Below are 25,946 nucleotides of genomic sequence, written 5' to 3'. Positions count from 1 at the left end.
CCTCGATTACTTCCTCATTCTTTGTGTCTTTGAGAGCAGTGTACATCCTGAGAAGTTGTGGAGTCAGATGAACCATTTCAAGTGACTCTCCGCGCTCATTTGGAGGCATAAAGTGATGTAGATCAATTACCTCAAGTGTTTTCAACACTGATAGGAGATGCATTCTTTCTGTAAACTATTTATAGAGCAGCTGGATACAGAGTAATCAAGGAGATAATATGTAAATACTAAAGTTATACAAGAGATATCTCCTCTATCTTATAAGTTATATATGTACTCTTTATTTTCATTGTAATGAGGTTTTTTGCCAGGTTTAAGATTATGCAGTAATATTATTTTGTCTCTGTATTGTTTTGATAGTCACCCTCAAAAGAATAGCAGCCTAGCCTCGGTGTGTATCCTTTCTGGTCACCTGTATCGTTCAAACGGGATAAAGAGGAGGTCACACTGATTTGGTTATTCGTATATCTATATAGTATAAAATATTAAAATTTATATATTTATATTATATTTTATATAAAAATTATATGTTATAATTCATATTAACATAAGATATAAAATATATATTTTTTATTTTATTAAAATTATATGAAATACAATTTAAAATTATACAAGATTTATCAATATTTTATGCAAAACTTCATTTATAAGTGATGGACCCTTATATAAATTTTTATTTTGGTTGGACAACTATATTATTATAGTAAAAGCAATTATAGGTGATATGCTTATATTAATTAATTACTATTTAAAATTATGTGGAGTTTAGTAAAATTTTATATGAAACCCTTATTTATAAATGATGGACCCTATATAAATTTTTATTTTAATGAATAATTTAGCATTATAGAAAAATTATTATAAGTGCATATCACCTACAATAATTATAATATAATTTGAGAAATTATTTGATACACTGATAGAAGGACTTTTTAACTTTACAAGCGAGGTTTAGATAATAACACATGTCTCACTTCTTTTTTAAATTAATTTTTTTACACATATAAAGGATATATGTTACTATTTTAATCCTATTTATAGAATTAAAAAACTTCACTATTAATGTATTTGATAATTTCTTAATTAGATTAACTAATCGTAATTTAAAATTATATGACATTTATTAAAATTTTATATAAAACTTACATTTATAAGTAATGAATCCTACACAAATTTTTATTTTAATTAAATAATTATAACATTAAAGTAAAAATAATTATAGGGGTTGTGCTACATAGTTTTTTTTCTCAGCCAAAAGGTTGTAATTTTATTCATAATTAAAGTCAATACAACAAGCTTCTCTATGATAGGAGAGAAGGCTTACGATCATACAACGCCTTAAACAAAAACTTCTACCCAGTACAACAGCTATGAATCAGAACGAAGCATTAAACAAAACAGAAGCATCAACACCCATTTTTCTAAAGTGTCAACTAAGAAATTGGCTTCCTGAAGGTATGAACAAAGTTAACCTCACCAATGGATCCTATGAGTCTATCAATCTCTGTAGATACCTTATATTGCTTCCACGGACGAGAGTTGCTGTTGCACAACCAATTAATCAGGATCGTCGATTCTGATTCAATAATTGATTTAATAGCCAGAATTTCTGCTATATTGGAATCATGAACAAAGAGGGGACAATTTCCTCTCCGTCCCAACTTTTTCCTTAAAAACTGACTTGTTCTTAGTCAACCATAAAACCCAAAATGTAGCATCACATACCGATAACCATCTGCTCTTAGTCAATCGATTCAAGGGAACTCATTCACAATGACTCAATAGATCCTTTACATTATTTGGAATAATCCATTCCCAACCCCATCAATTGAAGACTGAACACTGCGCACACAATGAATAGTGACAAGCTAACAAGATATGAGCACAATCCTCTTCAAACATTCCACACCAATGACACACACATTGACCATCCTTAAAGCTTACTCCCTCTGGATTTCAGAAACATTCTAGATCCTCAAAGCTTACCCATACATATTTATTTTTAAAATTTTAAATCATATCACTTTTATTTTTATTTTTTTGCATTGTTGACATATTATCATATCATGTTTTAGATTGTTAGGTCTATAGCCTGAAAATAGGGAAAAGTTGCAAGTGCTGCCATTCGAATTCTAAATTTATTGAATGCAACCTCTCTATCTTTTAAAGTGACTTCGTGAACTAACTGAATTAATCACAGGCTTGGAGATAAAACTCTTTGAACAGTGCACTTATATGCAACTCTTGGTAGCCCTCCTTTCTCCACTCCATTGTTATTATAGTGAAGGAAGTTCCAAGTTTCTGTTTGATAGTCTTAACCCTCTGTTAATTAAACCATTGCACTTTCGGTTAAGCTAGATTTTTTGGTTAATTTTTCTGAAGGAGCAACGCAATTGACAATTTCCCCACAAGGAAAAAAAAAGGCAATTGCCTGAAGCTACAACTTGTGAGCTTATAAATGCTTCCTGAGATATATAGTGGTTCCGTTACTCTTTCCTCCATGAATTTAAGACTTCCATTATCCAATTACAATCTAAAAAAATCTGAATTAGAACAATTTGTAGTGTTGTATTATCATTATTCAAGATGGTATCGCATGAATCCTGGCAGACAGCTATAGATTAGAACTTTAAAAATTTAAACAACACTAAATATTTTATTCAAAGAGTGATTCCAGTTATTAAAATTCGAGCATCCTAAACTTTTAACGTCAACACCGAACATTCACAAGTCTGAATATTTTGTGGGTTGACTTTTTGGCAGTACATAGGCAGGTTTTTCAAGTGACTCTTCACTCTGAGCTTGATGGCAGCAAATGTTTCATGCGTTATCTTTCAATCTATATTATAAATAGGAGTCAGTTTTCACTTTACATCATCCATCTATGAAACAAATTCCTTTCCTAATTGCATTTTTCTATACTTACTTTTTTTTTTCTATAAAAAATCTTCTGTAGTGTTTCAAGAGTTGTAATTAATAGGGTGAAGATGGTGGAGATTACAGTTGGTGACTGAGATTGTTGTATCTGAGAGACAGCGTGCAATACAACCTCTTTGCATCAGTCTTTATAATCAGAGGATGCGTATCGTCTCAGAGAGCGACCTAGTCCGCGCCTCAATCTCCGTCAACCTATTTGACAATTGGGCTGTAGCAGATTGTTCTTCCAATCCGATCATGAGGAACTATTATGTGACGCTCTCCAACTGGAAGTCCTCTCACGTCTCGGTGAAAGTCTTCTCACGGCTCAGTGATCGTTCTTTTTGGTCATATTTGAAGACGTCTGAACCTGGTAATTTTAAGTGTGCAAGTCAACACAATACAATAGCACTGCTTATGCCATGCAAATTGTTCAAAGCAGATAAAATATTTGACCAGTGCACTTGTGGATCTCATTATAGCTTTCTTATATATCTCTCTACTGGGCTTATTTACTGCTTAATTGTCTCTTATATAGCCTTTGCTATAACGTAGTAGCTCTAGCTCATATCACTTTGCAGCAAAGAGGATTTGCTTCATAAATTCTTCTTAAGGTACATGGAAATTGCATTTTGCTTAGCAACATAAAAATACAGGACAATTTCATGCAAAGCTACAACGTCCTGTTCTTAATCATACATGGCTAACTAATTACTATTGCGTTACAGTTTCCTCCCTAGAATATCAAATTCTTCAAAAGCAGTCCAACAAATCTATTATAATATATAATTTGAAATTGAAATATACGCATTATTAATGTTAACCTTAAAACATAACATTCAAAATTTATGATCTTTTTTTCTATTTTCAAACTGTGGTTTCGTTTCTCATATATATATATATATATATATATATATATATATATATATAGACAAGGTAAATATGTTGTAACATTTCGATATTCCAAGTCATAGACATAAAGGTTTCTATCTTTACATTAAGTATAGTAAATGGAGTTTCTCTTTATATTAGATTCTTTAGCTACTGAGTAACATGAGTTGTAACATTTATCTGCGAGAAAATTTATATTATTTCCAATATTTTTCACCTCAACCTATTCCTTTTCATAGAAATCAAACCTAAAAACATCACAATATGAAGCCTATTGTCATAATGTTAGAGAGTAAATCTTGTTTACAAGTAATATCTCTCCAAAATATTCAACAAAATAAAAATTTCAAAGGTAAAATTTTCAATGTCTACAAGATGTTAAGAACATCAGATAACCATCAAAGGCAAATTCCAACCTAATACCAATCCTATTACAAATGTCTACAAGCTGTGATTTTCAACAAAGAGTGTTTCCTTGATTTCTTCCTTGATTGATTTTGCATTCTCCTACTTTTCAATAAATATTGTTTCCTTGATTCTTTCCTTAATTGATTTTGCTTCCTTATCAGCCCCCCTCAAGATGTAGACAGAGTGTACATGAAGTCCCATCACAAAGGAAAAGGAATGGTGCCCTTGGCAACAACTTGATTAGAATATTTGCTATCTTATGCAAAGATGGCACAAACCATGTGATGAGATTACAAATGGCTACCTTTTCTTGGACGAAATGGTACTCTATTTCAATATACTTTGTCCTAGCATGAAAATGGGAGATTAACAAACATGTGAAGAACACCAAGATTGTCACAAAATAATTGAGGAGAATGAAGTAAAAAAATGCTAATGCTGCATAATAAAAATGTGAGCCAAGTTAATTCAACGGTGGTAGAAGCCATGGACTTGTATTTTGCTTCTAGACTTGATCAAGTAGTAGTAGGTTGCTTTTTAAAATGCCATGAGATATAGTTTACACTTAAAAAGACACAAAAACTAGTTGTGCTTTGTCATGTCAAAGGGCATTCTACCTAGTCAGCATGTGAAAATGCATATAAAGAAAGAAGACTATGAGATATAAATTGTAAACTATAATTTTGTGTCCCTTTAAGATAGCCAAGAATTCACTTGATTGCCCTAAGATGTAATTATGTTGGATTGTTGAAAAATTAATAAACTTTATTTACTTCATGTTGAATGTTTGCTTGACTGAATGTGAGGTATTGAAGGGTGCCAACAACACTTCTATAATATGTTGCATTTATAAGTTTTTTTCAGAGACATGAGACTTGTCCTTGAGGGTTATAAGAATAGCATTAAAAACATAATCAACATATCAATGTGGTTAAATAGATACTTAATGTACTTGTTTTGAGAGAGAATGACTCATCTAGTGAAGTGTTTAACTTTAACACCTAAAAAGAAACTTATAGAACCAAGCTCCTTTATGGTAAACTCTGAGCTCAATTGATGAATAAGGTTAGAGATGAATAAGTCATTGTTTCTTGTCACCAATATGTCATCTACGTAGATGAAAAGCATAATTGTAACCAAATTTTATAGGTAAACAAACAAAGAAGAATCTGCCTTGCTATAGTAGAAACTAAGGTAGAGAAAAAATTGAGATAAATGATCAAACCAAACTCAGAGAGATTGTTTTAGGCAATAAAGGGACTTATGAAAAGGCATACATAATTAGGTTTGTGCAAATCCACAAAACCAGAAGGTTGCTTCATATACACGATCTCCTTGAGATTTTCACACAAAAAATTATTTTTCATATTAAGTTACCTCAAACACCAATTCAGTGAAGTGAAAAGAGTTATGATAAGTCAAATTGTAGTGTGGTAAATAATTGGGCTGTAAGTTTTATTGAAATCAGTATCGAAAACTTAGGTAAAGCCACAAACAATTAGCCAAGCCTTGAATCGTTCAACAAAACTATCCTTATGTTGTTTAATGTGATCCATTTTGACCCAACAACATTCACATTTTGTGGTCAAAGAACTAACGACCAGGTCTAGTTTAAATAAAGAGCCTTTAATTCTTCTTCCATGACAGCCACCCATCAAGAATTTTTTAGTGCAAAATGATGATTTCGTAGTTTAACAAGTAATGTGACTTATGATAGATAGCATTCATAGTCCTACAAATGTCTTAAACAGTACCTATTACATTGAGGATGAACATACATGTCATTAACATCATTGTTGATATTGGTATCAATAATATAACTAAACATGTCATCACAAAATGTGATTGCTTGCATGTCTATTAGTTCTGTTGTAACTAATGGTTCATTTTCTTGGGATGCTTCAATATTAGAAAATATTTCATCATTAAAGTCAAGGGTTAAACTATCATGATAGTCAAGAGATTTACCATTATCTTCATACAACAAGTATCTATGTTCATAAAAAAAAGGTTATATTGCTAACTGCGTTTTTGATTGCACCATTATATGATCAATGTCAAGTGTGATGTTAAACCTTTCATCATGAGTTGGGAATTCTACAAGTTCTAATGATATAGGAGTTGACTCATGTAGGGATGGTTTGTAGAGAAATTTACCTTCATCAAAGATAACATGCCTTAATATGTAAATTCTTTTTATCTGAGGCTTGTAGCACCGATAGCCCTTATGAACTGGACTGTAACCAATGAACACACATGGGTAAGTCTTCTTAACAAATTTTTTTTTTTTTTGATGTCTTAGAAAATGAAAGTATAAACATCTAAACAGTTATAAACTTTTATAATTTGGTTTCTTATGATATAGCTTAGAGTATGGGGACTAGTTGTGTAAAATTGAAGGTGGAATCCTGTTGATTAAATAGACAGGTACAATAAAAACCTTAATCTATATGAACAATGGTAGATTAGCATGAAATAACATGGTTTTTAAACCTATCTCAATAATGTGCCGATGTTTTCTTTCGACTACCCCATTTTGCTTTGATGTGCCAAGACAAGAAATTTGCAACTAAATTTTACAATTACCATTATGATTAAGGAAATCAAATACAAATTAACAATATGAAAAACTCTATAATCTTTTGTATTTTGATTCTTGAATGAATAAAACTCAAATACAAGGCAAATATATATACAAAAAAATACAGGTAAAAAATAGTAAATGTACAGGTTGTATACTACATTAACTTTTAAATTTTAAGCATGAGTTAATGAGAATGATTCTATTTGACTTTGACGATTCTCCTAATTTTTGGTAAAGATTGTTTCCTTGATTCTTTCTGTGATTGATTTTGCATTCTCTTGATTTTCAACAAAGATTGTTTCCTTAATTTCTTCTTTGATTAATTTTGCTTCCTTATCAGTTGATCCTATGATAGAAGATAATGTTCAAGAACATGCCTCTAGATACAAGCCTTTAGATTTGTAGAAATGCAACTGTCAATGTCAATAGTTGTGAAAATGCTTACTGATGATACTCATGAAGTTTTTCACCTATTTCAACCTCCTTATTGAATCCTAGTAGCTTTGAAGTAATTAGCCAAAACATTCCAACTGTAACTTGTAATTCTCAGCATCAGTCTTACACCCAATGTTGAGGGAAAAATATGACACCAAGTATGATTGAGCCTAGATGAACTACTTTTTTGTAAAATGTTTTGCACAAGATTCACAAAGATAGACTAACTAGGTTCTACTTATTTTGACTTGGCCTCCTCTATTGCTTTATCATTCTCTATGTCTCTTATTACAATGTACATCCTGAGAGGTTGTGGAATTAGATGAACCATTTCAATTAACTCTCTATGCTCATTTAGAGGCATAAAGTTATGTAGATCAATTACCTCAAATGTTTGCAATTGTAATGTACAAATGTTTTCAACACTGATTGAAGATAAATTGTTTCTATAAACTATTTATAAAGTGGCTTCCTATTATTGTAACCAAAAAGATATTATGTAAATACTAAAATTATACAAGAGAGATCACCATCTTGTAAGTTAGATATGTACTCTTTATTTTCATTGTAATGAGGTTTTTGCCAAGTCAATGATTATGCAATGATATTATTTTATGTTGTATTGTTTTGATAGTCACCTTAAAAAAAAAATTGTAGCCTCGATATATATCCTTTTTAGTCACCTAAATTGTTCATAGGAAATAAATGAGGTCATAGGTTGGAAATAAGAAGGGTTTATGAATGCTAAAATTCAAATTTCAAATTTACTGAATGCTATCTCTTAAAAGTGAATGCATAATCTAACAAAGCTTAATAAGTTCTCGATTCTAGGTTCAAAGATAAAACTCTTTAACCAATGCACTTATATGCAACTTTTAATAACCTTCATTTCTTCATTCCATTATTTATTATAGTGAAAGAAGTTCCAAGCTTTTGTTCGGTAGTCTTTAGCCTTTATTAATTAAACCATCGTACTTTCAATTAAACTAGATTTTTTGGTTAATTTTTATGAAGGATCAATGCTATAGGCAATTTCCCCACAAGGAGAGAAAAAGATAATTACTTGAAGCTACAACTTATGAGCTCATAAATGCTTCTTAAGATAATGGGTCCATTACACTCTTCCTTCATAAATTCAAAACTTCCATTATTAAATTACAATCTAAATAAATCTATGTTAGGATAATTGCGCATAATGGGTGAGTTATATCCCATGAAATTAATTGTTTTGGCAATTTATTTTTCATCATAAAACTGCCTTAGGCAGTTTACATTAAAACAAAGAAAATGTGAACATTTTGATATAGAACATTATTATGGCATTTAGCAATTAAACAACAAAAAAAGAAAATTTTTCATAAAAATAATAATGAGAAAATGAGAGAGAGCAATCAAGTAGGCATTGTATAACTTTCAAAAGTAATTCTTGCTTCATTGTATTGAAAGAATTAAGCTGTTGAAATGAATAATTTTCATATTGTGATCTTGTTCAATAGCCAATAATTGAGACCAGCTTTTAGCTTTCTCTTCTGCTAAAGAAGTATATATGATTATTGTCATACATATATATTGCATGAATTTATCTTTCATAGCTACCAAAGCTGGGTTGGCTTGTATCCTGATTCGCTAGTATATTCTTCATAACCGAAAATATGATAAGTTCTTGCACACTTGTGAACTTCCATGAAAGTTGACATAATTTTTGTGTTCTTAGTATAATTAATATTGTGATTATTTTTTGAATAAAAAAAGAAGGGAAATGCCATTGATGTTTTTGCCAATTTTGGATCTTTTTTTCAATTTTTAGATACGACATCCAAATGCCTTAGGTAAAAAAAAATTTAAAAATAAAAAATTACCCTTGACTGACTTTGAGACATCAGATCACATAAGAATAATTTAGATGAGTCTTAATCATTTTTTTTTACTTGTGTTGATTCATGAATTTGTGATTTTTCTCATATGTTGTTACAAAAAATTATGATTATTTTCATAAAGATTCCCATTGTTATGAGGACATATGCATAATTTATGAGAATCATAAGGCTAACGATGGAATTGACGCAATACCGAATGGATCCAAATGACAACATTGAAAGGCATATCATTAAATTCAAAGGCATGATCCAAAAATTGATCTGGTGTGGTTGCATGCACATTAGGAATGACCAGATCAAATATGAAATGCTAATGGGTACACTTTTGACTCCTAAACAAAATAATATTCTTTAAAATATCTAAAGGCCTTTGAAAAGTGATCCTAAGTATGAAACATTAATTAAAGATTTTGTGAAAAAATAAGTAAGAATAGGGGCAAAGAGGAGTGTGACCTTCTTAGTCAGCCCAAATCTCTATAATGGTAAACATAGAATTCTTGGACCTCTATAGATGGACAATATGAATGCAGAACTATAAAAAAAAGTTTTTAAAATCTATCTTTGTTCTTAGGCAAGTCATTCAAAATGATTAGGAACATGTTTAATTAACATTCAGTATGTATATGTTTGTTTATTATAAACATGTTCCTAGATTCGAACTATCTTTTGTAAGAGTTGCTTGTGTGAAATCAATATATATGTTATTGATTATATGTTAGTAACCCTGTGATTAGTAGGAGTTTTAAGATAATTAATTTTGTTTTATCTTAGAATAATTGATTTTGCATAATGAAATAAATTAGTGATAATCAAACACATTTAAAATGGAATTTGGTTGTGGACATAGTAACATTTTGGTTTCATTTTTATGTGAATGATTATCTTTTTTTTTTATTTGTGACATTGTAGCAAAATGAAAAATGTGCAATACTAGGCATTAATTAGTGCATGTCTCTTGAATGTAGAATTATACTTTGAAATGGTTTATGCTTCTAACAAAACTTGTTGTTGAGTTAAACAAGTGTGAGAAGCTGAATGGGGATAATTATGAGATCTGAAGTATGAAAATTTAGTATATACTTAAGAACAAAAGGTTCTTAATGTTTTCAGCAATTTCTTTAATAAGCCTAAAGAAGGGAATACATCACAGCACAAGAGAGATGAAAAGCTTATAAGGTCGAGAAAAAAAAAACTTTATTGTATGCATTATGTTGCTTAAGAGTATAGAGAATGATATTATGTGCAAGTTTTGATCTTATGGAATAGCCAAATATATAGAGTGTCTTGAAAGTAAAATTTGGTGCAACTTCAATTACCAGACTAAAATAGCTTACTATCAAGTTTAACACATATAAGAAATAGCTTAATCATAATACAAGGTAGCATATAAAAGAGAAGTCAAATATGATAAGCGATTTCAAGGAGGCTAGCCACACTTTGATAGATGAATAACATGTTCAAGCTATTATCCATTCTTTACCACATAACTAGAAGCACATAAAGGTGCACCTTTCCCACAATGAGAGTATAAGGACTCTGATGATATTTTCCATCATCTTTAACTAGAAAAAGATTGTATAGAAGCATCTAAGCTTAGTACTAGTACTTATATAGCATCATCTAGTTCAAAAGAAGCTTCAGGCTTCAAGCATAGGCCATGTGGTGAGAATAAAGAGAAAGCTCCTTAAAGGCCAAAGAGTGGCCAAATCGATAAAAAACAAGGTCCCAAAGCTCATTCTAAGAAGAACAAACTGAGAGTCAAGTGCTTTAAGTATGGCAAATAGGGTCACTAGGAGCATAAATGTAATGAGCCAAAAAGATACAAACCATCAAAGCATTTTTAACATAATGCTAAAAATACTATGTTTGTTTCTAGCATTGTTGTGATGATTGAATTACATTCTTTATGGTAGGGGTGATAACGATTTAGATCAGATGGAATTCGACCTGGTTTTTCGAATAATATATACTATTATGAAATTTTAAAATTTGATATGAATTCAAGCCGACTTTCTCTCAAAACTAATCCTATTTGAACCAAATTCTACCAATTTGATTCAATTTGGTTCATCAATTTTTAAATTTTAATTTTTTATATTTATTTTTAATAGGAATTTTTAATATGTTTAAATAGATTTATATATAAAATAATTATTTTTATTTTATAAAAATTTAAAAATATATATAAAAACTAATCAAAATATATAATTTGGTTCGATTCAATTTTTTTTTTCACATCCTTGTCCGAACTTAATATATACATTTAAAACCTAAACTTTGTCCAAATTGAATAAGAAAAAATCAATCCAAACTTAATCGAATACTACAGTTTCGAATCGATTTTTAATTTTTTTTCTCACCCTTACTTTATGGATTGTAGACTTAAGGGTGACAAACCATATAGCATGAGACAAGAATGCGTTCATGGGTCTTTATCGAATTTCATGCAGAACAAAATAGATCAATGTAGGAACAATTCACAGATTGAAGCAAAGGGAAATGGCACTTACAAGCTGTGTATGCATGGTGGCAAAACATTTATCCTCCATGATATATTTTTTACGCTTGATATATTTTTTACACCTGATATTCGACAAAATTTAGTTTCTATCATTGTTCTAGTTAGTTTAGGATTTGTTTTACATTTCAACAGTACTACTTTGAGTTTTTATTTGGATACAATTTATTATGGATCTAGATATTTGTCAAATGATTTTATTATGTTAGATACTGTTCCATACAATATTTTAAGCTTTTCCTTTATGATTGATTCTAATGTTCCATTACAGTTGTTACGCTTTGACATTTGTGACTTATTGAATGTAAGGTCACGAAAAGTAGGTCAGTATTTTATAACATTTATTGATAATTTTACATACTTTGGATTTATCTATTTGATTTCTCATAAGTCTGAAGCATTATAGTGCTTTAGAAAGTATGCCACCTTGGTAGAGAATCAATTAGACAAAAAAATTAAAGCAATAAGAACAGACTGAGGATGTGAATACTTATACGATCAATACAGACAATTATGTGATTGAAAAAGATATTGATAGGCAATTGATTATTCTAAGGACTCTACAACAAACTGATGTTGCAAAAAGAATAAATAGAATTTTTCTAAAAAGTGGGTAGGTTTATGATGGCCCAAGCAAATTTGCCAATACCTTTAGGATGATACATTATTAACTACTGCCTATATACTCAATAAAGTATCTTTCAAGTTAGTTACGTTCACTTTTTATGAATTATGTACTGGGAAAAAACCTAATCTTAGTAATTTGAGGCTTTGGGGCTGTGCTACCTATGTTTATGAGACTGCTCATTAACATGACAAGTTAGATCCTAGAGGCAAAAAGAGTATATTTATAAGATAACTCTAAACATTTAAACAATATGCTTTCATAGGTGATAGTCAAGTAAGAGTGTAACTGAATTTGAATCGCGAGATGCCATTTTTCTATAAAGTAAGTTTTCAATAGGAGCTGAGATAATAAAAAAATGTCACTTTACGAGATTAAGAAAGTAAATAATGTGTTAGTTCGAAATCAATTAATGCATGTTCTTGATAAAAACCAATAGTATCTTATTTAAGTGAAAGCATGACTAAAGATGATGAATTTTGTGAATTAATTTTTCAAGAATCATAAGTTAGATGAAGTAATCTTGGAAAGACTCCTCAATGTCATTTTGAAATAGAAGGGGAAGCATTCTTGATTACCTCACAAGATGAAGAAAAGCTAAGAAATGTTAAAAAAATCTTTCATCTTCTACAAAAGAAAAATGGATGAAAGTAATGAAAAAAGATATGGAGTCTATAAGATTAAATAATGTTTAAGAATTGGTTGATCTTTCTAAAAAATACAAAGTGATTGGGATCAAATGAGTTCTCAATATCAAGCATAAGTCAGAAGGGACAACTAAAAGATATAAGACTCATCGGGTAGTGAAAGAGTATACCCAATAAGAAGGAATTAAGTATGAAGAGATTTTTTTTCCTGTTGTGAGATTTATCTTAATACACTTAATTCTAGCCGTTGTAACTAGTTTAGATTTGGAGTTATATCAAATAGATGTAAAAACTGCCTTTTTAAATAAAAAACTGTAAGAGAAAATCTATATAGAACAACCTATAGGTTTCATTAACAAAGGTCGAGAGCGCAAAGTGTACAAGCTATTAAAATTGATTTATAGTCTTAAATAATCTTCCACAAAGTGGTATATTTCATCAAGCGATAAATTTATATAATTTTATCATGATTAATGAGGACCACTATGTGTATGTAAAAAAAAAACAAAGATAAATTTGTGATCTTGTCACTTTATGTAGACATATTGTTGGCTAGCAATAACAAAAAGTATATCACTGAGGTGAAAACCTAGTTATCGTCAAACTTTGAAATAAAGGACATAGGCAAAGCAACTTACATACTTGATGTAAAAATCATGAAAGATCGTTCTAAAAAGTTATTAGCTTTTTTGCAATAGCAATACATTAAAAAGTTTTGGAATAATTCAATATACAAGACTGCAAATCGATAAATACTCTTATGGCAAAAGGTGAAGTCCTTAGCCAAAGAATATGTCCTAAGACTCCATAAGAAAAAGGAACAAATGACATGAGTTTTTTACTCTAGTGCTATTGGAAACTTTATGTATGCTGTGATATGCATAAAGTCAGACATCTATTATATCGTGAGCATAGTAAGTAGATATCAATCCAATCCAAGTCAATCTCATTAGAAAGCCATTAAAAGGATATTAAGATATCTAAAAGGTATTATGGATTATCCGTTGTGCTATCAAGAAAGTGATTTCCATTTAGTTGGCTGTACGGATGTCAATTAGGGATGAGATTTAAATGAAAGAAAATCTACCTCTAGCTATTCTTTTTAATTGAATAGTGTGGCTATTTTGTAGAGCAGTAAAAAATAAACTTGTATATCACTATTTGTAATAAGAACTAAATTTGTAACATTTTTAGTGGCAGTGTAAAAGGCCATTTAGCTTAAAAGATTATTGAATCATTTGGAATTTAAGAACGATAAGTCCAACTCAATGTTAGTGAATTACTATTGTCAAGCTGTAATTGCATTCATAATGGATCCCAAATATCATTCTAAGACCAAACATAGGGATACCAAGTATAACTATATAAGAAACATGGTTGCACAAAAAAAATCAACATGCATTACATTTTTGCAAATAAGATGATTACAGATCCATTTACTAAACCATACCTATAGATATGTTTAATAGCCATATGAGATCTATATGATTACGTAGATATTGATGCACATGTACTGATTGAATAGTTTTACATGAACAATGTATGATATTTTCCTATTTGAGTTGACTTATATTAAATACAATTAATGCTATTAAAATTTAGTGCTTTGTTTTATGATGCATGCATACATGTATATGTATGTGCAAATATACAATATGATTCAAAAGATATGTCGAATAGCTAATTTGTCGTCTCACATAGACAATCACCTCAATGGTTTGGCACCATAGAGATGAGATTATTTTTAAGTTATAGATTGATAGCTTAAGCTTAAAATGGAATTACCTTGATAAAGGATCAAGATAATATCACTCGATATTGAGATTTGTGATCGTAAGTGAATAAACCCACAATTCACTTTGTCTGTCTTAATATGCCATGTGGAAGTCCCATTGACTATACAAAATCAAGTAAAATTGTGGACTCAAGTTAGATATTGAAAGTATTTGAACTATCACTTGTATGATATTGATATAAAAATGATGAAAGATATACGCTCCTTAGAAAAAAGAGAGTAATGTAGTAACATGTGTTTCATACCACATGTGCATTGTTTGACCAACAAAGGCAACAGAAGAATAAATCTCTACTTCTTGTTATGTGAGACCATTAAGATAAAGGATCTTATATTTAGTACCCTCAAAGACTTTTAACTATTTCCTAAAGTTTCAGTTCAATGTTAGCTATCTTGGATTGTTGTCAATAATCATGGATAATTCGATTGAATGGGACATATTGAGATAGTAGTTGAATTGAAATGGAAAAATTCTAGAATAAAGAAAGATCATTCAGTGTCACATTTGTTTGTATTCACAAGTTGACCAATTATGTTTTAAACATTGAAAATAATTGTGAATACACAAGTATATCTTGCATTATGATTAAAAGAGATCGTGAGAAATTTGAAATATAACTAAATGGGTATAGGGTACTATATACTTACTCTACTTGTACTTTAAAGTTACTTTACATGCTTAACAGTTGTATAAATGACTAAAAGTTATTATAAGCTTTATATGCACCTAATAATCATATGGAAATTAAGCTCTCAAAGTATGATGGTCGCATAGCTTATTTTTTTATATGAACCAATGTAAAAAAAAAAAAGAAAAAAATGTTATCAAGATCATGAAAGTTTGGCACCTATTCTGTGCGAGTAGAAGATGTTAGGATAACCACCCATAATATTGGACAGTTTATTTTTCACCATGAAATTGCCTTAGGCAATTTATATTAAAGCAAATAAAATGTGCCCATTTCAATATATAACATTATTATGGCATTTGGCCATTAAACAACAAAACAAGAAAAGTTTTCCACAAAAAAAAAAAAAATAGTGAGAAAAGGAAAGAGCAATCGTGTAGGTATTGTATAACTCTTAACAGGAATTTTTTTCTTTGGTATGTTGAAGAACTTATGTTGTGGAAACGAACAATTTTCATATAGTGATCTTGTTCAACGATTGTTAATTCAAGCCAGATTTTCACTTTCGCTTTCCCTAAACAAATAAGTATATATTATTATGTTCATATATATATTGCACAAATTTATCTTTCAATCTGAATTAGAACAATTTGAAGTGCTATATTATCATTTACTGAAACTCACTAAACACAGCAATGAAAATTGCACTATATTTAAACCTTGACAAATAGGTAGACACCAATTTATCAAGATGTTATTGCATGAATCCTGGTAGACAACTATAGATTATAACTTTAAAAATTTTAAAAACACTAAATTTTTTACTCAAAAAGAGATTCCAATTATTAAAACTAGGGCTGAGCCCTAGCTTCACTCGGTGTGTTAAATTAAATTTTAGTATTTTATTTCATTAATATTTGATTAAATTAGAATTTAAAATAATTTAATATAAAATTAGCATTGTTAAGTGTACAAAGGTTTTTCTAAATAATTAGCAATAGAAAGTTAATATAAAATTAAATAAAAAATGTTAGTTGTGTATTTTAAAGTTACAGAGTTTATAAAAAGAGTAGTTGTTGTCATAATATATAGATCCATAAATCTATAGTTATACTTAACAAATGGAGTCATCACCAATCTTTTTTATTTAGGTGTGATTGGCCACTTAAAGAATCTATCCTTTTAAGGAGCTCCTAAGCTTGACTAAAGGTCTCTAAAAGAATAGGTTCGAGTCTACAAAGCAGAATAGGGTTCGAAAATTCAGTTACATATGGGGAAGGTTATAGCACCCCATATGCCCATCCAAATTATGATACCATTTTATTTTAGATTTATCCTACGGTATTGATTCTAATGGTTTTAACTTTTATGTTGATTATTGAAAATAATTCTTAAGATTCTTCCATCAATCTGGTAGAATTCTTATAAATATTTTCTCACCTCAAGAGTATTCAAGAATCTCATTTGTTTTCTTAAAAAGGCTCCGTCATTAGAAAAAAGTTTATTTATTAATTTTTTGTCAAAAATATATCTAATTATTCCACCATTTGGGCCAAACTACAAATATTTTCTCTTTTTTTTTTTTAATTTCTAAATTCTTCACCATTGGGGACTATTTAGAAATTCTTTTTATTCTTTTTTATTTTTATTTCTAAATTTTTCACCATTTTAGTCAATTTAGAAATATTTTCTTTTTTCAAAATTTCTAAATTTTTCACCATTTAGGCCAATTTAGAAATTCTCCTTTTTTTTCTTTTAGAAAGAAAATAATATGACAATTATTTTTCTTGAAATTTCATTTAAATTCTTCCACCATTTGAGACAAATTTAAAGAAATTTCAAGAAATTTCTCACCTAAAGATTTCTTAGAAAATTTACTATTTGAAATTTTTAAGAATCTCATCTTTGGATAATTATAAAATATTTTCAACTAAAAATTTTTAGTTTTTTAGTTTTTTATATTTTTTGTTTAAAAATAAATATTAATTATCATTATTGAAACTTTATCTAAATTATCCCACAACTGAGACAAATTTCCCCACAATTTTAAACAAAATTTTCACCTAAGAATTTTATAAAAATTTATCATTTAAAATTTCTAAAAATTTTATCATTAGATAATTATTATTTATTCTCAAAATTTTTTTATTTTTTTATTTTTTTTTCAAATTTAATAAAAAAAAACTAAAGAAACAAACCCATAAATTAAATGTTAAATAAAAAATACCAAAAAAAGAAATGGCTCAGATCGACTGGACTTTAGATTCAAAAGACAGCTTAGAGGCTCAGCTTGGCGATTGGGTTTGCGGCTCGGCTCGACTAGAGCCAAAGGTAGGGACGTGGGTTGAAGTGGGTCAAGTTTTCGGGTTGGGTCACCTAGTGATAAAATGCGCAGATCTTAGGCAGAATTAAAATGCCAAAATGACATCATTTTAGAACTATTATAAAATGTAGCTCTCATCTTTTTTCCTTAGATTCCCCTTCCCCTTCTATCTCTTCCCTTTTCTTTTCTCTCCCTTTATCTCTAGAACAAGATGAATTTTAGTTGAACTTTTGTCGAATTCTGGAAAACGTTATCGAAATCTTGGTTGGTTCGTCAAAAAATTAACTAGTGTTGGAATCTATGTCAGATTTTGGGAAACCTACCTAAAAGTTCAACTGGCACCGAAAAACTTATCGAAAATTTTACTAGAATCTGAAAAGCTTTTAGAAAATTTTCAGAAAAAAAACTTTTTTTTCCTCAAAAAAACTTGAAAATTTTTTTCTTTCTCTCTACTTACAACATTTCTGTGTATCTATGTTTCTGTATGATCTTTTCTATGTGTGTATTCTGTTGCTATGATCCACGGGTATTTATAAGCTGTCAAAAGAGTTTTTGATTGATTTTGACTCCTTTTTCAATAAGGTTTTAGTATTATCATAAATCAATCTTTAGATAAATTGAGTTTAATTCCAACCCTACCACCTCCCAAACTAACGGCAAAATTTTTTTTTAATATTTTAATCATTATCTCTAACAAAATTGATAAATAAAACAATAAAAAATAAAATTCAGAACAATAAATTAATACCTCTCGGGCTTAACTATTGACCATATTGGACCAAGCCCAATTGATCTGGGCTTAGACTAAATTGGGTGTCTACAATTGTCCCTCTTTACACATTTTCTATGTAATAAGAATTCTATAAAGACGTATACACCCCATATATGATCACCCCAACAAATTCATCTTTTTTTCTTTTTTGAAAAACTAAACAAAGCTCATCTAAATAAAGTTTAATGACTTTGAGAAAAATGAATGCTCTTCTAAACAGAGGTACCACAACTTTGAAAAATAAAAGACTCTTCGATAATCATATCAAGAGGAATCATAGATCATGTCTGAAGAAAACTCAAATACTCACAATTTGAGTTCGAAATTCAAAGGTTTAGATTCACAAGAACCTTTCAGCTTCACAAGATTTCACTGAAATTTGATTCTCAAAATTTCAGTTTCATAAGAATTTGATTTGCAAAATTTCATATATGCAAGAATTCAAATTTGTAGGATCTTCAAAATTTGCATTTGTGAGATTCTCACCCAACATTTTAATTCAGGGATTCACATGCAAATTGTAAGGCTCACATCTAACATTTAAATATTCTTATTCAAATTTTAGAGATTCACATTTAAAAGTTCAAAGCTTCTCATTTGAGTTCAAAGGTTCACATTCAATAACACTTAGAGTTTCACATCTAAAATCTCAAAGGTTTTCATTTGAGTTTGAAGATTTACATTTAACAAATTTTAGGGTTTCACACCTCAAAGATTCTCATTTGAAACTCAAAACTCAAAGATTTTCATTTGAAAGACTCAAAATTCTTATTTGAAAGACTTAAAAATTCTCATTTGAAGAATTATTAAAGATTCTCATTTAAGACTCAAAGCTTCTTATTTGAAAGACTCAAAGATTCTCATTTGAAAATATCTTAAAAATTTTCACTTAAAACTCATAGCTTTTCATTTGAAAATGTCTTAAAAATTCTCATTTAAAAATTTCTTTTCTAGATGACTTTACAACTTTTACCAAAGTCAAAGTTTTGTATGTAATGAATGTCCTGATCAATGATGCAAATACTTTCTTAATTATGCAAATGCAACAATCTATATTCTCACAATGCCTTATTCTTAACCATGATTTAAATACAACTGCATAGCTAAACTAAAGTTTCAAATATTCTCCAAACAATAATGCAAATGTAATGCATGTAATGCATATGTCAATAATGTCATGAAATCCTAAAAATTGTGGTAATATAGTTCTCAAGACTCCATCATTTCTTATCTTTCTTTTTCAACGTCTCAGCATTAACCATTTAAAACAAGTTTCATCAATTGATACTTAACCACAATTCACAAGCTTTTCAACACTAGCAATTTCAGAACAAATTTCATCCATTTACCATACTATTTTCACCACAATTTATAGTATTCTCAACACTAGCCATTTCAGAATAAATTCTATCTTCTGATCCATATTATGTTTATCACTTGATCACCATTCACTAGCTTCTCAACATTAGTCATTCCAAAACAAATTTTGTCCATTGCCTCACATCATTTTTCATATCTCACAAATTATGTCAACCAATCTATCACCATATTCATCATTTGGTCATACCATGTGTTTTCTCAAATCATCTTTTTTTAGGTTTCTACCATCTCTTCTTTTTTTCCCTTATCATCTTGGATTTCTTTTCAAAGGAAAGAAAAACTCTTTTATGCACATTGTCATTCATTAATCATCATCTCAAATCATGACAAATATAATGCATTCATACATTTCCTTGATTTATTTTAAGGGTGTAAGAATAAAAAAGCATAAGGTGAATCACGGGAAAGGTAATCAATAAGAAGTGGATCTGGTACAAAAATAAATAGGCAAAGGAATAAATTCAAAGCATGTCCTTAAGAATGGTATTGAACAAATAGAGTAACAATATCTAAACAATGAATACTCAAACAATTCTTAACATTAATCCAAAATTCTTTTTGAAAAACTCATTCCATTGACTGTCGAAATCATTTTGAGCTCATTAAATTTTTCCCCATTTTTTAGAGATCTTCAAGTGTCTTTGACCTTCCATCTATGTGAATTGTTTATTCAACTTTTAGTTCAAAGATTTTTCTACCCAAATCGCCTTTTTTAGGTTTTCAATTTGAGTATTTCTTTTTTTTCCTTTTTCTTTTTCATTTTTTCTTCTTTTTTTGTCATCTTTTTCATTTTTTTTTCATTTTTTTCTTTTTTTTTGTCATCTTCATCCATTATTGACATCTCACACACATCAATCTTTAGAATAATATAGCATAATTTCATTGTTCCATACAAGCATGCCTTAGCCTAACATATGATCATTCAATTCAAGCACTCACACTTGATCCAAAAAGATTTTTAAAAGTTGTAACATAGGCCATGGTGAGGGATCATGAAAGAAATGGATAAAAGAGGCTCAAAACATATGTTTAAAGGGTTCAAAACCAAAGAATCCTTTCCATCATTTGATACAACTTGGCATTTTGCCCCACTCTGCATCATTTCACTACTTTTTTTTTCTTTCATTTCATTCTTCACAAAAAGATTCTCATTACTTTGCCCCAATTCATTTATGGCATTCATGTTTTTTTTTTTTTTTTTTGCTTTCTATCTTTGAGACATTTTGCAATCTTTTACCTCTTTATTTTTTCTTCAAAAATTACCTCCTAGTATGGAGGGTGATCTTTGATTAGGGTTTGTTAGAAAAAGAAATCATAATAGGCTTAAAAAAGGTAGCAATGAATGGTTTTTCAAATGGTAAAAGAAATATGATCATTTTTCATCTCAAATGCGAATGCTTTCTTTAAAGATCATCTATTTAACCAAAATAAACTCATGGATCTTTATAAAAGATTACATATCTTCAAGACATATCTATTCCACATATACTAGTAGCTGATTTTTTTTTGCTCAAATAGTCTTCTCAATTCAATGTAAATGACTTCTTAAAATTAAATCTCATAATTATTGTTATCATTGTCTAAACATTCATTATTGAAAATTTAAAAATAGAAATAAAAAGATGTGGCAAATAGTAAAGCATGGAATAATGGCCTAGATGAAAGAGAAAGTGTGATGAAATGCATCAACTTGTCTTTTATTAAAATGATAACAAATGAAATCTTATTGCATGAAAAAATTTCTAACATTACTATGAAAGAAATGTAAAACAATAAGTAGCTTCCAACCAGCCTTAACATCTTTTTCAAAATTATCCTTCAGTGCAATCAAGTAAAAGATTTTTATTGACATCTTATCCCCTTAATTTGTCGAAGCTCACCAAGCTTTTTCGGATCAAACTTTACACTTTATGTTTGAAAGTAGGGTAGGTTTCAATAGAATAACCCACATTCCCATTATGATAATTGCATGTCACTTTAGCATCATACTATTTTGGATAGGGTGGCTTCAATGGTTCTAAAATAACTGGAGATATCAAGTTGTTCTTAACCAATTCTAAGAATAACTCAATATAGGTCATGGGGATAGAGTCGATTTACGCTCTTTTTTGGTTATCCCAAGATCTTCTTAAACCACTTACTTGGTTGTTACGCTTTGAAGCTGATGCAGGTACTTGAAAGACTTATTGGTAGGTTGGAGGATAAGCTAATTATGGATATGGATGATATAAGTTGGATGAGGTATTATTCACAGTAGGATAGTATAGAGAGTAACCCTGTGGTGGATAAGATTGATAACTCCTAAACTGTCTGTCAAAGCTTACGGCTTGAGCTTCGATCTCTTTCTTCTTAGATGCCCTCTTGATTTTTTCTCCTTTTAGCTTACCATTTTTAATGGCATTGTCAATGATTTCAACTAAGATCACCATGTCAGCGAAATTTTTTGTTGCATTTCCTATCATCTTTTCATAATAGAAAGATTTTAAAGTGCTGACAAACAACATTATGGTTTCTTTCTCAGTCAAAGAAGGCTGCACTTAAGAAGTAATATCCCTTCGCCTCTGGGCATATTCTTTAAATGATTCAGTTGCTTTCTTTTTCATATTCTATAAAAAAAGATAATCTGGGGCTAAGTCTATGATATATTGATACTGACTAATAAAGTTATGGGTCATATCACTCCAAGATCGAATGCGGGTCCTATCCAATTGGACATACCACTTAGTAGCAGAGTAAGTAAGGCTATCTTAGAATACATGCATTAATAGCTTCTCATTATTGGCATAGACAACCATTTTTCGACAGTACATGGTAATGTAGGTCTTTGGATACTTCTTACCATCATACTTTTCAAACTCTAAAACCTTGAAATTTGAAAAAATAATCACATCTAGGACTAAACAGAGCCCAGCTGCATCTACTGAACCATAAAAATCAACTCTTTTCACTACTTATAGCCTTTCTTCTAACAAGTTTATCTTCTATTTAGCTTTTAAGGCTTCTAAAGTCTCATTCTCCTTAGGCCTTAACTTCTCTTTTTTTTTTGGATCATCCATATTAGGAATTGGTATTGGTTCTATCGTTTTCTCAGTAAAGATAGGATTTATATAACTCTGATACTTCTTAGATTTAAAACTGATGGTATTTCAGAGTATGTATACCTTACAGGATAAGTGAACTATTGTGGTGGTGGACCTTGTGTGAGTTGAGTTTAATGTGGCCCAAAACTAAGAGGATACAATGGGTTATCCACCTCTTGTGATGGATGATCTTATTGGCTAGTACTTTCTTCTAAACCTTTTTCTTTGTTTAACTTGTTCAAAGCCTCCATAATCTTATTCAACTCCTCTTCAAGCTTCTCTTAAGCTTTTTTTATCCTCTCGAGACAACTGAAATTTTCTTATTCCATCTGTCTGGCTCAAGCCCTTGTAGTGTATTGGTAAGTTGAGTGCGTGGGATTCTTGATTGGTAGAGCTATCCTTAAACTTTGAGTATCATAATTATGATAAAAAATATTATGCTTTATGCATGATATGTTGATGCATGAATCAAATATATATCTCATAGATGAAATCTAATATGAAAATAATGCAGATGCACAATATTACATATGACAATAAAAGTGATGCATGACATGATAATGCAATGCAGATGCCCAAAGTCAGATAAACAAAATACTTAGATCACAAATCGTTTCTTCTTGTGTCTTATCTTCGGGTTACATCTATCATTGGGTAGGTAGGGCTCTATCTTAGAGCTGACCTTTAAGTGTGAACTATATGCAGGGTTAGGTGATTTTGACCACTAAAAGTTTCTAAATTATTCCTTACACCATCATCCATCACAAACTAGTAAGGTAGTCTAATCTTCACCCATCATAGGCTACTAAAGGAAAGAATTCAATTTGAGTGAGAGTATTTCGTTAGCAATTACAAAGATTATTATCTCACAAGAGCATATGTATTTTACTCCCTCCGAAGAGGGATGGAGCAGGGTATAGAGCTCATGTAATGCAAATGCAGGTGGTGGTGTGTGTGAAGGAACTTATAAATTTCATGCCTCAAAAATAAAAGACAAAAAAAATTAGTAAACAAATAACACAAATCATTACAATTTAAAACTATTAGACCAAAGGATATGATAAATTCAAAAATTATGGCCTGACTCTCTATAACGTCCCCAGTGGAGTCACCAAACTATCATAACAGATAAATCTATAAATCTATAGCTAGACTTAACAAATAGAGTCACCACCAATCTTTTTTATCTAGGTTTGATTGGCCACCTTAGGAATCTATCCTTTTAAGGAGCTCTTAAGCTTGACTAAGGGTCCCTAAAAGAATAGGTTTAGGTCTAAAACCAGAACAGGGTTCAGGAGTTCGATTACATATAGGAAAGATTATGGTACCCTCACATGCCCATATAAAGGATGGTATCATTTTATTTTAAATTTATTCTAGGGTCTTGATTCTAATTGTTTTAATTTTTATGTTGAATATTGAAAATAATTCTTAAGATTATTCCATTAACCTGGTAGAATTCTTAAAAATATTTTCTCACCTCAAGAGTATTCAAGAATCCTATTTGTTTTCTTGAAAAGGCTTCGTCATCAAAAAAAAATTATTTATTATTATTTTTGTTGAAAATATATATAATTATTCCACCATTTGAGCCAAATTAAAAGTATTCTCTTTTTTTGAATTTTTAAATTCGCCACCATTTTGGACTATTTAGAAATTCTTTTTATTCTTTTTTATTTTATTTCTAAATTTTTCACCATTTGGGTCAATTTAGAAATTTTTTTTTCAAAATTTCTAAATTTTTCACAATTTTGGCCTTTCTAGAAATTCTTTTTTTTTTTTTCGGAAAGAAAATAATATGACAATTATTTTTCTTGAAATTTCATTCAAATTCTTCTACCATTTAGGATAAATTTAAAGAAATTTTTCACCTAGAGATTTCTTAAAAAATTTACCATTTGAAATTTTTAAAAATCTCATCATTGGATAATTATCAAATATTTTCAACCAAAAATTTTTATGTTTTTATTTTTTTATTTTTTTAAATAAATATTAATTATCATTATTGAAACTTTATCCAAATTATCTTACCATTTGAGATAAACTTAGACAAAATGTTTTACCTAAGAATTTTATAAAAATTTATCACTTGAAATTTTTAAAAATTTTCTCATTGGATAATTATTATTTATTCTAAAATTTTTTTTATTTTTTTCAAATTTAATAAAAAAACTAAAGAAACAAACCCATAAATTAAATATTAAATAAAAAACCAAAAAAAGAAGTGGCTCGACTAGAGCGGCTTGGATCAGCTCGACTTTAGATCCAGAAGATGGCTTGTAGGCTCAGCTTGGTGGCTGGGTTTGTGGCTCAGCTCGACTGGAGCAAAAGGCAGGGACGTAAGTTAAAGCGGGTCAAGCACTCAGGTCAGGTCGCCTAGCAGTGAAACACACAGATCCTAGGTTGAATAAAAATGCCAAAACGATGTCATTTTGGAACTACTATAAAAGGTAGCTCCTAGCCTTTTTCCTTAGATTCCCCTTCTCCTTCTCTCTCTCCCCTTTTTTTCTCTCCCTTTCTCTCTAGAATCGGATGAACTCTGGTTAAATTTTCATCAGATTCTGAAAAATGTTGTTAGAATCTGGGTTGGTTCGCCAAAAGTTCGTCAAGAAATTCAATCAGCACTAAAATCTATGCCAGATTCTAGGAAACCTATCGAAAAGTTCAACCAACATTGAAAAACTTGCCAAAAAATTCAACCGGTGTCAAAAAATTCGTTGGAATCTGAAAATTTTCTAAAAAATTTCTAGAAAAAAAAATTTTCCCTAAAAAAACACTAAAAATTTTCTCTCTCTGCTTGTAGCGTTTTTATGTATCTATGTTTTTGTATGATCTTTTCTGTGTATGTATTCTATTGTTGTGATCTACGGGTATTATAGGCTATCAAAAGAGTTTCTGATTGATTCAGACTCCTTCTTCAATAAGGTTTCAATATTATCAAAAAATCAATCTTTAGGCAAATTGAGTTCAATTCCAACCCTACCACCTCCCAAACTTACAGTAAAATTTTTTTTAAATATTTTAATTATTATCTCTAACAAAATTGATAAATAAAACAATAAAAAA

The sequence above is a fragment of the Durio zibethinus genome, chromosome 4 (genome assembly GCF_047325235.1).
Source record: "Durio zibethinus cultivar Kanyao isolate XHJ-2024 chromosome 4, ASM4732523v1, whole genome shotgun sequence".
Classification (NCBI taxonomy): domain Eukaryota; kingdom Viridiplantae; phylum Streptophyta; class Magnoliopsida; order Malvales; family Malvaceae; genus Durio; species Durio zibethinus.
This window is presented reverse-complemented; position numbering follows the sequence as displayed.